Source organism: Ixodes scapularis, unplaced genomic scaffold (assembly GCF_016920785.2).
Source record: "Ixodes scapularis isolate PalLabHiFi unplaced genomic scaffold, ASM1692078v2 PGA_scaffold4__175_contigs__length_147842914, whole genome shotgun sequence".
In the NCBI taxonomy this organism is placed as follows: Eukaryota; Metazoa; Arthropoda; class Arachnida; order Ixodida; family Ixodidae; genus Ixodes; species Ixodes scapularis.
The window spans coordinates 40,335,821-40,352,425 of record NW_024609879.1 but is presented as its reverse complement, the minus strand read 5'-3'; the positions used below and the strand labels follow the sequence as shown (position 1 = coordinate 40,352,425).

The following is a 16,605-nucleotide window of genomic DNA, read 5'->3' as shown; positions in this document are numbered from 1 at the left end:
TTCCAGAGTTTTATCTTTTAGACTTCGACAATTAACCACAATACATATTCAGTCCCTGCAAGCTGACACTCTGCTTTGGGTCGCTGTATTCAGTGGTTGCTAGCTGTCTAATCTAGTGACGGCATCTGTTTCGCTATTATACATGAAAAGTTGCCCATTCATTCTAAGCTTATTAAAATTTAACTTGAAATTTCCTCCACGTTGACGGGCGAACTGGATGAGTTTTTGCCTTTGAAGGCGTACCTTGTTCGAATAGTCTTCACTGATTGCAAACTGGGACCCCTTAAGTCTAGCGGCGACTGTAAGTACACGTTGCTTGTCTTTGAATGACAGAAATTTTACTATCAGAGGCCGATTCTTTGCTTCCGTGTAGCGTCCTAATCTATGCGCTCTCTCGATAGCTTCGGATGCTATCGGTACTTGCAGTTTTTCAGAGCAAAAAGATACTATTTTACTCTCGGACTCCGCCCATGTTTCATTTTGATTATCTTCGATACCGAAAAAGATTAGGTTATTTCTTCGCGACCTATTGTCTAGGTCATCCTGGTAATCCTGCAAATTTGTACACGCAGTAGAAAGTTTACCTGAACAGTTTACAAGGCGAGCTACTTCGGCTTTTAACGGAAGGACAGACGCAACGTTGTCTTCAACTTGCTTAATCTTGTTCGTTAGCTCTGTCACTTTCTGTTCAAGAATCTGCTGTTCAGACCGAATAAGCTGAATTTCGTTAAGAATCTCTGACTGTTTCTGCTGAATCACTGGTATTGTCATAATAACCTCGAACATTTGCTGTTCTTGTTGCTCCGAGAAGGGTCCAGGATTCTGTTCTATATCACCGGCAAGAAGCAGCAAGTTTCAAAAAAGGTGCGTACAGCGTAAAAAAAAAGACAGTCATCCGACGCATAATCATGCATACAGGCGAGGTGGGGTCTGACGCCGACTTTTTGAACGCTCTGCCATTGACAGAGAGATAAGAGTAACCAACCTGAAGAAGGACGAAACGTAAGTTTCTGGCGGCCATGTCGGCGCCAGATCCCACATTGGCGAGGTGAGGCAGCTGCTTATGTAGGTTTATGCCGTGTCGAAGTGCCCACGGTTGCCAGTCCATGCAATTGCCGAGAAGTGACGGTAGCGCTGTCTTATCCAGCGGTAGGCGGCTATCCCAGGGGGGCGGGAAAGCCGAGAAAACTTGATGTTCATGGCCGATGTCGTCCCAGGGAGGCAGGAAAGTCGGGCAGACTTGCTCATCGAAGTCGATGCCATCTGTGACAACACCAACGTCCGTCGCAGCGTCGTGAAAAGAAGCCACCATCCACACCACCTGAAGAAGGACGAAACGTAAGTTTCTGGCGGCCATGTCGGCGCCAGATCCCACATTGGCGAGGTGAGGCAGCTGCTTATGTAGGTTTATGCCGTGTCGAAGTGCCCACGGTTGCCAGTCCATGCAATTGCCGAGAAGTGACGGTAGCGCTGTCTTATCCAGCGGTAGGCGGCTATCCCAGGGGGGCGGGAAAGCCGAGCAAACTTGATGTTCATGGCCGATGTCGTCCCAGGGAGGCAGGAAAGTCGGGCAAACTTGCTCATCGAAGTCGATGCCATCTGTGACAACACCAACGTCCGTCGCAGCGTCGTGAAAAGAAGCCACCATCCACACCACCTGAAGAAGGACGAAACGTAAGTTTCTGGCGGCCATGTCGGCGCCAGATCCCACATTGGCGAGGTGAGGCAGCTGCTTATGTAGGTTTATACCGTGTCGAAGTGCCCACGGTTGCCAGTCCATGCAATTGCCGAGAAGTGACGGTAGCGCTGTCTTATCCAGCGGTAGGCGGCTATCCCAGGGGGGCGGGAAAGCCGAGCAAACTTGATGTTCATGGCCGATGTCGTCCCACGGAGGCAGGAAAGTCGGGCAAACTTGCTCATCGAAGTCGATGCCATCTGTGACAACACCAACGTCCGTCGCAGCGTCGTGAAAAGAAGCCATCATCCACACCACCTGAAGAAGGACGAAACGTAAGTTTCTGGCGGCCATGTCGGCGCCAGATCCCCTCCACGAACTCCCTCTGGAACCTCGCCGTCGCGCCCGGGAGCTGTTCAGCCGGCGTGGAGTGAAGTCTTCGCCGCACCTCGCGCTTGCACTTGGCCTCCGTGGCACGATCGTCGTTCGTAGCGTTGGCCTGCCGGCGCCCTTTACATCGCTGGTTCTGTTCTCGGCGGCGGCTTTCCAGGCGAGCGATGTGCTCTTTTTCGACATGGGAATCTGAAGCGGTGGACGCAGTGGAAGTCGAGGCGACAGCGGCTTTACGGCGGTGTCGCACCCATTCGCGCTGCTGAGTACGTCGCCGCACCTTCCACAGCCAGTCTTCTTTCCCCGAAAGGGCGCGCCGCCGACCGATCCTAAGTAAAGCTCCTTCATGTTTCAAGAGTAGCGCAAGGTTCGTCAATGCGCGAGACACGTGCGACGTGCAGCCCCTGGGAAGATCATGGCTGCACAGCGCAGCACTGAGCTAGCTTTCAGACGCCATGAATTTACCACAAGTGGTGCGCGGCACGTGCCTCGAGTATTTTCACAACAATGAATGGCGCCACTTTTTTCAGAATAGGGGGGCTTTAATTCTAAGTCCAAACCGAAACTGATAAGAGTTTAGGGATCATTGCGCAAAACAGACGAGGACAAAGAAACACACGTGACGAGCGCTGCGCTCGTTACGTGTGCCTCTTTTTTGTCGTCGTCTGTTTTTCGCGCTGTTTCCTACGATGAATTCCCACCATCGCTCCAAACTATCCATTCTTCTATAATAGCTGGAAAGGTTGCTGCCATCTACGAGCGACGGCGGCAACCAGACTGGTTGTGTGCTTGTCGCCGTCGCTTATAGGTGGCAGTAGCTGTCCAGGTAGGTTTGTGTCGACAGGCATTTGATACCGGACACGATCCCGGGGAACCTAGCCCTTAACAGCTCCGCTGTAAACAAGTGACGTGTTTGAGAATATTGCGTAGTCTATTTTTGTTTTTTTCTTAAATTTTGTTTTGTTTTTTAAACTACGTTTGTAAAATGGCTCGTCAATAAGTCGTCCTTGTATAATCGATGAAAGACAGATATAAGAAAACAAAGTAGGAGAAGAACTTGACTACGGTGGCTAGAACACTGATATATATTATAGTTGGCTAAATCGCGGATCGGGAGACCTTAAGTGGCACCACCGGCAGCCATTACTTGGCACCAGTCAGTACTCGCAAGTTCATGTGAGAAACGCACAAAAGTAGGAATATTAAAGCCCTTATGTTGAGCTCGAAAACGACTTTTTTATGATTTTCTGCAATGATCATATCGCTTGTTCAAAGACGGGATCGGAGATTGTCAAGCGTTCGAATGCCATTAAAAAACCAAGCGTACCAGAGTACCTGCGGCTGAGCTGGCAAGCTTGCTCTTGCCGTGAAGTAAACGAAGCAGCTTGCCGTCAAAAAGACAGTCCACGAGGAAGCCCTAGAAGTAGATCAATGCCAAAAACGTGTTATCGTGACATCGGTTTGGGGAATGAGCCAATTCTGCGTAGCAAATCCTTTAAGCTTGTCCGCTAAACCCAACTAATCGACACCACCACCGACTGCGCGGGGACTCTATGTAACTGTTGTCTCATTGGGCTGCATTACGTTTTTGGCCCAGCGGAGTCACTCTCGACAAGAAAACATTGATCTATAAGAACGGTGAAGGCTGACAGTTTTGTTATTTACATACAATCTTTTTGCAGTCTGCATCAAAAGCAGCCGAATCGTTTCATTGCCGAAAACAGCGTAGAAACAGAGCAAACGTTTTTTTTCCCCTTTGAATCCCATGCATCTGGCGGTTACAAGAAATCACGGCCGTTGGTGCCACTCTAACCCAGCAAAAAAGGCCTCGATCCACGATCCAGCCTACTACAATAGAGATAAGTGGACTAGAAGGGGATGTGTCAGCATCGGTCTGTGAGAAGAGCTGCCGGACGGTCAGGATTAAGCGATGGCGCTGCTGTGGACACTGAGATGTGTCGTCCGCTTGCGTCTGCTGCGATCCGGGTGCTTTCTCCGTCCGCGAGTAAACATGGCGTGCGATATGAGCCTCTTAAAATACTTTTAGAAGTTAAACTATGTTAATTTTGCGAATGTGTCTAAGGTAACGAGAAAAATAAACTTACCATTGCTTTTGTCGCCGTCGTCGCTGTCGGGAAGGGCAGAGAGGGAGGCTATCTTCTCTTTCTTTCTCGCAGAAATGTACCCCGGGTGCATCTGGGAGAAAAACAGCGTGATCTCCGGGGCAGTGTGAACGCATGGGACAAACTTTCCGGGAAGAGCACCAGCAACTAGAACTAGTAGCGAAACGAACGAGCCTTTTTCGGTCCGGCATCTGTAATGAATAAGCATCTCACAGTAGATGAGAGCGCCACATATCGCCTTCTTGATATGCAAGGACGCGGCCGCAAGGGAGCAAGCTGGGCAATGCTGATACCTCACCGTTCTAGCCACTGTAACTAGATCAAGGTGAAGAAAAAAAAGGAGGAGAGAGCTTCCCGGGATCTCTGGTAGAACAGCGTTTTCAATATCCATATTAAATGTGATAAACCACTTCGTAAGCACCACACCGTTTGGTGAAAGTACAACCTCTTGCGTACCTCTGCACAGCAATGCCTGGCACTTCGAAACCACCGGCTTCCTCCACCAGTTAAAATTCCTGAAGGCGCTCCACCACAAAGCCCACGGCCATTGATCATCTCCCGCCCAAAACACCCGGGTTATCTAACTGGCACAGGGATTATGACATAGAGGAATGAATACACTTGTACGAGAGCACCAGCCTTTGCAACAGATGGGACACCATTATCATACGTGCCAACATCCGCTATAACATTAAACATAGAGTGCGGACCTGGTTTTTTACCACAAAGAAACAATCACATGGTGAGACATGTACAAGGACAAACCACGGCACCTCTTCGGCGATCCCACATTTCGCAAGTTACCGACGAAACGCAAACTAGCTTCGCGCGTCCAGACCTCGACCGAGTGATATATGGCGCACGTTCAAGACATCCTGTCGCTACGCCATAAAGCTAACGCCTCCATGGCCGATTACGAGCGAATTTCGCACGTTCTGAAGGGCATCACCGACGACGCTCTTCAGATCCTTTTTTTAAAAAGATTGTGACCCAAGGACCTTGTAAGTGACTGACGGGTGTTTGAAACAGTAAAAAACGTCGGACCACATCAAAGATTATTTGACTCTGTAATACTAGTGATACGTCGACATGTGACAAAACGCCAAGACCAGAAGAGATAACGATATCCCGGCGTTAGCTAGAAGCTATGCTCACACCTACCATTCTTTCTCGCTCAACTGGAGACCTAGATTCCATTTCACTATCAATGGCCTAAGCTGTAATCCGCCAAGAAATGAGCATACCTCAAGTTCTATCATCACGTCAAACCTGGTATTGTTCAAATCTTCAAAGATATGACCCGGGAACACGTAAAGCTCAAGCTCTGCCTCCTCTATCGAAAAAATCATCTGGAAAATCCTGATGATCTGATAGATTCTTATTTTGGGAAGTCTGATGGTCTGATGGTTTAATGGTCTGTTGGTGCGATGAGTTGATGGTCTGTTGGTCTGATGGTTTGATGGTCTGAGGGTTTGATTGTCTGATAGTCGAATGATCTGTCGTATTTTGGGATGTCCATTTTAATGGTTGATTATGGTGGTTTCATGGCTAAATTGAAACAATTCGAGTTGGCCAGCAGTTAAGCAAATGGTTGAGTGCAAAGCCCAATATGTGAATGCATAATGTGGAAACTTAATTACGCCATTTCTGGAACATGACAAGGTGCAAATCCCACTTAGAATTTAATTATATTGTCCACTGAACAGTGATAATCGCCAGCCTGACATTTGAGTACGGCAAAAGCAGCTACTAATAAGAATAAAGTAAAGCAAGCTGCGTTGTTTTCTTCTTCATATTTTTATCATGAAGTTACAAAATCATACATTGTTTCGCTGGGAATAATGGCAATGTGGTACAGAAAAACCAGAAACATTTGAGGAAGTACTATTGTGACCAATATTAGTTGAAACGCTCTGGCGTATGGAGTGTGGTACTATCAGAGCCACATGTCGGATTTTTCAGCCAACCTCTGTGTTTGCTGAGGTTTAGGCCGGTTGCTTATTCCACTCATTGCGCCGCTATGAGTTGGAAATCGACACGGAAAGGCATAGTTCTGCAACGAGCACAAGAAGCGATTTCTGTCTACCTCAGCGCATACCGAGGTTCGCTGAACAATCTGAGAAAACTCTCATATTAGCGAGCTTTAAAATAGGGGGCCCCACAGCCTTGGGTGCTCCAAACAACTTGGGGCACCCAGTGCGCACGCGCAGAACTTCTGTGCATGCCCATTGCAATGCCTCTAGCTGTTTGGGGCATCCAAATCTGTGGGGTTCCCTGTTCTAAAACCCGCTATTATCGCGTGCCACGCTTAGCGGCATTTCAGCTCATATTGGCTGCGATAGTACATTGGTTCTATTTCAATAGTATTTGAAATATATAAGTTAAGCTAAATTAATATAAAGAATAGGGTAAAAAGGCTACAACATCGGGTGCAGGCGATGCCAGACCTGCAACAGCATGGGCAGTCCGTGGTGGGACCGCGCATCGGGGGAGGACAGGCAGCAAAGGGATAAGCCTGGACATATCAAGGGTAATTCAGTGATCGGCAATGAGTCCAAACACAAGACGACCATTGACATATGTCAACAGCAGAGTGGGCCTAAAGACGACTAAGGGGCAGTAAGAGTGACGTGCTTCATTGTAATTGTGTGACCATGCAACTTTTTGGAGAGAGAGAGAGAGCACGGCCTGGACGGGATTGCAGGAAAAAACACCCGAAAATTGGAACGTTTCTTCTGAAGCTGAGAAAATACAACTTTTATTTCCGTGCTCGACTGGCGATCGTGGGCTTTCCAGACCCCTAGGATGCCTCGCGGACCCCAAAGGGTCCGCGGACCCCCATTGGAGAACCACTGCTCTGCCTCAATCGTACTGCGCAGCAAAAACAACAATGTCTTTGAATATTTTTTAACACAAGTTTCGTTTAGAAGATTTTTCTTTTAAAAAATGTATCTTTTTATTTTATTGTCTCTTTAAGGCCGTCGAATGAAATGCCATTCCAAATAAAACGGGCACTACCCATCCAAGACATCCCTCACGGCACTCGGTCTATTTTGACTGGGAAAAAGCAGCCACATCTTCCATAGTAATCGGTACTAAAAGAACAAATCGAAATAGGAATCATTCCGCACCTTTCGAAATTTCTCCACCTTTTTTGCCGTTAGAAACGGCCCCACAAAGTCCATGTATCTGCGAAGCGTGTGTTGCAGAGGCACCTCGGACAAGGTGGGTAGTTCTTTCTGCCTGGACATCATGATACCTTCAGGTGTTCCCGATTTGGCAGCGACAATCTGAGATGAAGGCATCCTGCAAAACATTAATTCGCAACCATGGAGCTTGCGTAAAATATCTTTGGGCTACACGTTGTTCCCTACAGAAGTGACTCCGCTGAGTAAATCCTCTTTGTTCCTTCGGACCTTCAGAGGACTGAAATATAACACGTTCGCCTCTCTCCACACTAGCCGGCAAAATTGGGCTCGCACTACGGCGACCTCTGCATGCCACTATCTGCTCTGCCAACGCTGTCTAGAAAAGAGGTTAAATTCACTCAAACTTTCACGTCGCTATAGCACGAACGAGAGAGGACAGAGATTGGATAGACTACTGCGCCAGTGTTCTTCCAGGACTCACGCTCAATTAACGCGTCGTCGTCGGTCTGGTTTCAGATGGTGGAGTGACTTTTTAATATCTTCTTTAACATTACAAAAATTAAGTTTACAGGTTCTAAATCGTCCCTTTTGCACGCTGCCATCTGAATAGACGGAGCAGCAAAAACGCTCCAATATTCCACATCACCAGTAACAGCTGGAACCTTGCGCTTCAAACATGATGAGCCGTTTCATGTACAGGGTTACAGCAAGTACACCCACCCAAAACCAGTCTTGGGTTTGAACGCGTTACTAGTAACGCGTTACTGTAACTTCGTTACCATTTTGGTAACTTGCAACTGTAACGAGTTACTTTTTTTAAATGTAACTTGTAACAGTAGTTCTTATACTTTTTCTCTGGTAACAATTAAAGTAACGACGTTACGATTGACGTTACTATCCAGTTTTTATGAATCATATATCATTGAACGAGTACAACCTAGACATTCCTTGCACTTTCCAAATTGTCTGTTTCGACATTTCGAGTTTCAAGTTGGCCTTGCACAAACTTGCTAATACGTTCTTTCTCGCGAGACACGACCCAAATATAGCACGCGTAGATTTGATGAAAATATCTAGTTATCTTTACAAACCGGCTTGTGCTTTGTGACTCAACACTCATATCTTAGTATCTTTAAGGACTAACTACATTGCGTTTTTTTTTTCTTCGCAAACGCTTTTTAGTTAGGTGAATCAACCGTGAAACAACAATACACGCGGAGGGCACTATGCATTTTTCGTATTTTGAGTTGCGCGACTGCTCTGGCATGGCGTCAACAGTCGAGGCAAAATTTACTGCGCGGGATTTGTTTCTGGCTCGCCGGGTATGAACGGAAATATGTCCAGGAACTCTATGAACCCAGCGCAACCGTCAACGAGCCTGCAATGTGCTAGCGCTACCAAGGATAGAGATGTTGATGACGACAGAGAAAAACTACCATGTCCGGCGTACAGAGAGTATTTCGCTGTGGGGATGGTGGTTACTAGCAAATGCGTAAAAAGCATACTTTTAAATGTTATGCAATAAAACTTGGTGAAGGGCGTTTTATATTTTTTTTATATTTTTGTGCTGTAGAAAAGTAACTGAAAAGTAACGTCGTTACTTTTTAAAAGTAACTGTGACTGTAACCAGTTACTCTTTTGATGCGGTAACTGTAACGCTAACTTTGCTACTTTTTTCTGAGAGTAATCTAAATGTAACGAATTACTTTTTAAAAGTAACTTACCCAAGACTGCCTAAAATGACTTCCTTTTATGCGATGACATAGTTTTTACAAGTTTAGGATTTGAACGGTATTATCAAATATTGATCAGCAGGATAAATGATACCATGGTAATAAACGCAAAGCACATCACTTCAAATCACAAGAATATGAACTCTCGTAAAATTCCCAAGAACCAGACTGTGTTTTTAGGCCTCCAAGATGACAGACGAGCTTCATCGTTTGTATTTCGTTGTATATGGTGTTTTTATTGACGCCATTACGTGCCGAAGGCACGGAATTTCAAGCTGCATCTGACATCATACAATATGTAGTGCACGAAGGCCTGTAGTTTTTATCGCTTAGAAACCTCACAAAAAAATGGCGAAGTGATATTACGTCAAAACACTCCATTAAATTTCTCGAGCTCCTTCACCTTCTGTTAGCCTTCGTCGTCTGCAGTTTGATACTTTAGCCGCATGTTCATGGAAATAAAAAGGGGCCTTAAAAAGCCAAGAAAGCAGATAAAAAAACGATTTCTTAGTTTAAGGCTTATAAAAATGTCAGGCCCTGGAGAAAATAAACCATCTGCGTTAGGCCCTTATTTCAAACTTTTTTAATAACAATAATACTTTATTTCCTCTCCAGGGAGCGGAGGGGCAAGGACAAAAAGCTGCATACAGCAACTTGACGAGGTCCCTGCCCCGATACAAACGGCAGAAAGAGTAGTGATGACATGTTCTATAATCACTCATTTACAAAAATAATGAAACAAGGAAAACAAAACTACACACATACAATAAAACCTAAGCAGTGGCCAACAAAAAAACGTGTGGGTTAAAATTTGTTAGTCAGAGCTAGTGAAAGACATAATTACATGGGACTTGGTGACAACTTCAGGTATGACGTGATATTGAATCAATTCGTTTAGTAAGTGAGGTAGAGTGTAGCTTGTTGATTGATGTCCATATGATGCACGAAATGTCGGCACAAACCATGGTTCTGCGTGTCGTGTATTATGACTCATGACATGCTTGTTTATAATACAAAATTCAATTATAAAAATGGTGTTTGCGAGTAGGGCAGATCTGTAAAGGCATGTGAGTCTGAGTTTATAAAGCAAAGATATATTTACAATGTTTAACTGCTGAAAATAATTAGCAGTGCTCTCATTCCATGCGAGATTTGCTATTGTTCTAATTGATTTTTTCTGTGCACGAATGAGGTTAAGTATGTTATGTTTCGTAGATGTACCTCATATGAGATGACAATATGTTAGATGAGGAACAACAAGAGCATTGTCATGTCGTATTACACCTGAGACTGCGGTGGAAGAAATCGGAAGAACTTTCAGTAGAAGGAACAGACACAGAGAACGTCTCAAACAGGAGGTGGGAGAGACATTGTATATGTGTGATAAATCTGTATTTTTTTTTTCTTTTAATGTGTTTGTAAACGCGGTTTCGAGATCACTTGGGTGTGTTTTCCAAAGGGAAGGAAAGGGGAAAAAAAGGAAAAGAAAAAAGAAAAGGTGTTTTCTTTGTGGTCTCCTTATGTCTGGGTGCGTCGCAACGATTTAGAGGCCACCTGTGTGTTTTTTTTTGTTTTTTTGTTTGTGCGCTTTGACGCGACTGTTAGGATAATTCGGGACATATCTCTCTCAAGGTCACTGCGATGTTCCGCAGTGTCCCATTGTTAAGTCCTCGTCTCATCTGTGGGTTGTTTTGTATCTTTTGCGCGTGTTCCATCCGGTTCGAGATGTCTGCAACAAAGGAGTTTATCTGTAGAGTGTGGTTGGGAAAAGGTTCCGTGGGTACTCAAAGGCTGTTTGAGAAATAAACCAGTTAGCTGTGTTTGAGACGTTCTCTGTGTCTGTTCCTTCTAATGAAAGTTCTTCAGATTTCTTCCACCGCAGTCTCAGGTGTAATACGACATGATTAGCTACCACCAGCTCGCCTGCACACTCACCGTCTTTTCACAAGAGCATTGTATAACATTTTTTTTAATGTTGCATGGTAGGCTGTATCTATTTATTTATCAGCCCATTTATTCTATTTATCCTTGTACGGGTGTGACTTATACGAATGTTCCATGTGAGGTGCTCGGTAAAATGAACGCCCAAAGATTTTAGTTCACTTACAACTTCTATTTTCTGGTTGTTTAGATGAAGATATGCTGGCCTACAAATTAATTTATTTCTCGGTCTAAAGAAAATCGCTTTAGTTTTATTAGGGTTTATTTGCAGACAATTTGCGTCCATGTATCTTTGCAAATTTGTAAAAGAGCTATTTCCTTCTGAAACCATGTCAGTCGGGGCAGTACCAGTACTAAGAAAAGTCATATCATCGGCATAGGCTATTATTATTTTTGCTGATGTCATTATGTTAAAAACGTCATTAATGTAAAGTATGAAGACAAGAGGGCCTAATATGCTGCTTTGGGGTACACCTGTTGTAATAGTATCAAGTGAAGAAAAAGAAGAGTTTATACAAACGCATTGAGAGCGATGCGGCAAATAAGATTGAATTAATAATGCTGCGCTTCCTCTAATACCATAAGCGTGAAGTTTAAGGTTTAGTATATTATGGTTAATGTGCTCAAACGCTTTAGTCAGGTCAATAAATGTACCAGTTTTTTTGTCTCAAATGCTTCAACAATTAGTTATTTTTGTGTTAACAGTGCGGTTTCTGTTGATCTCTGTTTACGAAAACCAAATTGTGAGTTAGATAGAATATTGTGTTTGTTAAGAAAGTTAATTAGTCTTGAATAAATTATTTTCTCAAGACCCTTAGGCAGTACCGGTAAAATTGATATTGGTCTATAATTAGTGAGGTTTTTTTCTTCACCACCTTTATTCTTTATTCTTTAATCTTTATTCAAAGATTACCCCGCATTGCCCGGAGGCGTTATTGCAGGGGGGTTACAGTTTTGAAAAAAATACATCTTCATTTGTAGAGCACACCTGGTCTTCAGACAGCCTATTCCACTTTGCAATGGTTTTAACAAAAAACGAATATGCATACATTTTCGTCCAGGATTTTGAAAGCATGTTTAGTCCGCCTAGAATTTTCGTCCAGGATTTTGAAAGCATGTTCAGTCCGCCTAGAAACATAATGTGGGTGTTTTAAATATACTTCTCTGTTAATGCCAGTTTTATTATTATATATGAGAAATAAAAACTTCAGTCTCAACGTTTCTCCTCGAGAAGAAAGCAGTTCCCAATTCAATTCGCTTTTCATTTTAGTGCAGCTCTGTCTCCTCCCATAACGACCCAGTAAAACCTAGCAGCTCTATTTTGAATTATTTAAAAAATTATAAATTAAGGTTACGTGCGGAGGGTCCCAGACGGCGCAGGGCATATTTTCAAATCGGCCTAACACATGTTAAGTACGCGGTTTCCTTTAATTCAGATTGTGAACATTTCAAATTCCGTTGTATAAAATTGAGCGCCCTGCCAGCTTTTAGTATGACATCATCAACTTGGGCATTCCAAGAACAGTCGGATGACAGTGTGACACCAAGGTACTTGTAGGTAGCTTCGTTATTTGTTAGGGCGTTATCTATCTCATAAGTACTTTCAATGTTTTTCTTTCTCTTGGTAAAACTCAGGTGTACACACTTCTTTGGATTTAAATTCATCTGCCACTTGGAACACCAAGTATTAGTACAATCCAAGTCTCGTTGCAACGTAGCAGCATCTTGTTCGTCCTTAATTCTGCTATACACAACGGAGTCGTCTGCAAACAACCGTATACAGGAGGAAATTCCCACGGAAATATCGTTTACATCAATTAGGAACAAAAGTGGTCCTAGGAGCCAGCCTTGTGGGACTCCTGACGTTACGTTAACATACTCCGAACTTTTTCCGTTCAAGACAACACATTGCCGACGTTGGAATAAATAATTTTCGATCCATCGGTACACACTTGAGTCTAAATTTAACGACTCTAGTTTACTAAGAAGGAGCGGATGCGACAGAGTGCCAAACGCCTTGCGGAAGTCTAGAACACAATCCATTTGCCCTCCATTGTCAACATTGGACGCCAGTTCATGGTAAAATTCTGCGAGCTGTGTCGTGCAAGATAGGCGTTTACGAAACCCGTGTTGTGGATTAATTAGTATGCTGTTGTTCGTTATATGTTTCATTATTCCTGTATATAAAACATGTTCAATAATTTTGCATGAGATGGCCGTTAGTGATATTCGCCTGTAGTTTGAAACCTCTTTTTTTGAACCACCTTTATGAATAAGGACAACGTGGGCGATTTTCCGATCTTCTGGTAGGATAGCAGCGGAGAGTGACTTTTCGTAGATTACATAAAGATACAACGAAATAGGTCCGGCACTACGCTTTAGTATACGTGGAGAAATACCATCAGGGCCATTTGCCTTAGTTTCGTCAATGTTTCTTAAAAGCAACTCGATGCCCCTCACGCTTAGCTCAACTGGCTCCATTAACGGGATGACACTTGCATGTGCTGGAGGAGAGCTGCTATTTTTAGGTAGGGAGATAGATTGAAAGTAATCATTCAAGCACGTAGCCTTTTCAGTATCGTCTAAGAAGACATGATGGTTGTGCACAATTTCGTTTATTCCTAACACATCTGATCCACAGCCTTTTATAAACTTCCAAAAAAGTTTAGGGCTAGTTCTCATCCTCTCGTTAAGTTTTTTACAGTATCCTTCTTCCGCAATTTTTATAGATAATTTATACTCCTGTGCTACTTCAGATAATTTCTTCAAGTGATTGTTACTTCCAGTTTTCTTATACTTGAGAAATGCTCTCCTTTTTTTAATTATCCTTAGAATACGTGAAGACACCCAGGGTTTTTGTTTCTTTTTTTTGAGTCTGGTAGAATCTATGCTTGGAACATAACGGTTCATAAGTTCAAGCAGCTTGTTCTTAAATACACACCATAATTTGTGGACGTCGTAATCTTCAGCTAGGCATTCAAAGACCGGCAAGTGGTCAAGCAGCTGCTGAGATATACTAGTATAGTCGCCTTTCTCGAAGAAAAAGACTTTCCTTGATGCGCATGTCGTCGGTCGGATGATTCCTGATTTGACACTTGCAATGACAGCTTTATGGTCACTTATTCCTGGTATAAGGGTGACGGAATCTATAAGGTTGGGTGATCTGCAAAACAAAAGGTCTAATATGTTATTATTCCGAGTTGCATCCTTTACATACTGTAACAGTCCATAAGTATCTACGATGTTCTTCATTTCTAGGTTAATGCGACTACTAACTTTGCATGAACAAGTGCCATCATTCCATTTCTATTCTGGCAGGTTAACGTCACTTGCAAGTAAAATAGGGCGCCGAGAGGCCTCCGAAACGATTTCAAACAACGACTGTAACGTCTTTAAATCTGAATTCGGTGGCTGATAAAACGTTCCGACAGCGTACGACGAATTGTCAGATAAAGTAACTCAGCACCAAATTGACTCGACATCGTCATGATCAATATCTAGCCCAGATGATTTTAGAGTGGAATGAACTAGCAAAAAAAAAAAAAAAAAAACGCCTCCCCCGATGCTGGGCCTATCCTTCCGATCAACAATAAATTCGTTTCTAAACACCTCACTATCGGCGATAGTCGGGTTCAGCCACAATTCTGTACCAAATAAGATATCAGCTTTTACTGACTCGAGCAGGGCAGTGAACTCATCAACTTTGTGTATTACACTTCTGCAGTTTATTAAGACAGCAACCAGATCGCGGCAGGCATTTTTCTTATTCTTAATGGGGCGTCATTGTTTCACGAGTGGAACGACCTCTTCTTTTTCTGTGTCCCATGTGAAAGTATTTCCGTTAATAACAAGCTTATCATAAGTTAGCTTTACCTTGTTCTTACTATCTGCTTTTTTAACCTTCGCGTATTCCCACAATCGCTTTCGAATATCTCGAGTCTCAGGGGAATAATCATTATCGACGCTGTAGCACGACCTTTTGAACTTCTTAGCGTTTGATAAGACTTCCTGTTGTTCCTTATGCTATGCGAAATTTACAATGATTGGCGTTTTAAAATTTTTATTGTATCTACCAACACGGTGTGCTCTTTGAACCGTCTTAAGTTCGATCCCCAAATTAGCCTTGCAAATACTGTTTAACCAAGCTTCCCGACTGGTTCCACGTTTGCGAATGGTTGTCGTCAACTATTCCATAAAAGACAAGATTTTGTCTGCGACTTCTATTTTCGAGGTAAACATTTTTGACTCTCAGATGAGCAACTTGTTGTGCAAGGTCTCTTATTGCGTTTGCTTGTTCAGACACTAGTTTATCAACCGCTTCGACCTGCCCTCGGTTACACAGAGCCTTTTGTTTACTTCCGTCCACATAGCTTCCTGTTTGGCTAACCTAGTGTCGATAGTATCTAGCGTGCTCATGATTATTGCCTGGCCACCTTGAAGACCTCTAAGCAGGTCCATTTCTTCTGCAGTAATAGGTCCAGGATTGAGTTCAACATCGCCGGAAAGTAACAGGAGAAGAATCAAGTAAAACACCCGATTCGCAAAAAGGCGAAAATTTCTACGAGACAATCGCACAAAACACACTCGTTTGCGACAGTGGGAAATAGCACTTGTCATGCGAGGAGCCGGCAACGCATAAGACAGTTTATGCACTTGAATAGGGTAGTATGAACTAACCTGCATAACCAACAGTGTCGTTAGGTGCATGTCTGCAAGCGCGCCGGCTCCAAATCCCGCAAAGCCTAAGTGCTGCTCGCTTAAGTAGGCTCGGTTGATGTCACGTGGCCGTCGATGCATGAAGCAGACTGGTGGACCGTTGTCGGCGAGGGCTTTATCAAAACGATGCTTGAAATCGGTGATGACTGGCGGTCCGCTCTTGTTGTTGTTTGTCGGTGTGTGCCATTCGAATGCGTTTGTTTAAAATGGTTCTGGCGATAGCGGGAACACTGCCCGCTCGCCAGCCACGCCGAGCAAGAACGCCGATTCGATAAGGTTAAGAACCTGCATAACCAACAGTGTCGTTAGGTGCATGTCTGCATGCGTGCCGGCTCCAAATCCACCTTTGTACAGCACCGTTACTTTTGCCTTTTGCATTGCTTTTGAAAAAACACTGGTCGGTAAAACGAGGTTAAAAATGTACGTGAGAGGAGGAGCAATTATGTCAATGACATATTTGATGGGTTTAATTTGCAATCCATGTATGTCCTGGAATCGGCTATTTTTAAGATTTAGGAACGTGTTAATCACTTCACTTACTGTAGTAGAAAACAAGAACATAGATTCATTAAGAACAAATCGCGATGTTACCGACGGCTCTATGGTATAATTTGCTGGTTGTACCAAATTTACGAAGTAATTATTAAAAGCGGTAGCAAGCTGTAAGTGAGAGAACTTGCTTCCATCAAGTTCAACATCTAAACGAGAACGTACTTCAGTTGGTTTTCAAAAAGAATTTATGCGTTTCCATAAAATATCTCCCCTTTGTCTTATGGTGTCATTGAACAGATTGTTATAGTAATTCGATTTAGCGTGCTTCAGTTCGGAATTTAGTTTGTTATGGAAAGCTTTATAAGCACATATTTGACTTGGATCCC

The 16,605-nt window shown here is 43.6% G+C and overlaps 1 pseudogene; it reads left to right on the top strand.

Annotated features, from left to right (window-relative positions):
• Nucleotides 1–6,645: 6,645 nt before the first annotated feature.
• LOC121837752 overlaps nt 6,646–16,605 on the top strand; it is a 97,226-nt pseudogene continuing 87,266 nt past the window's right edge.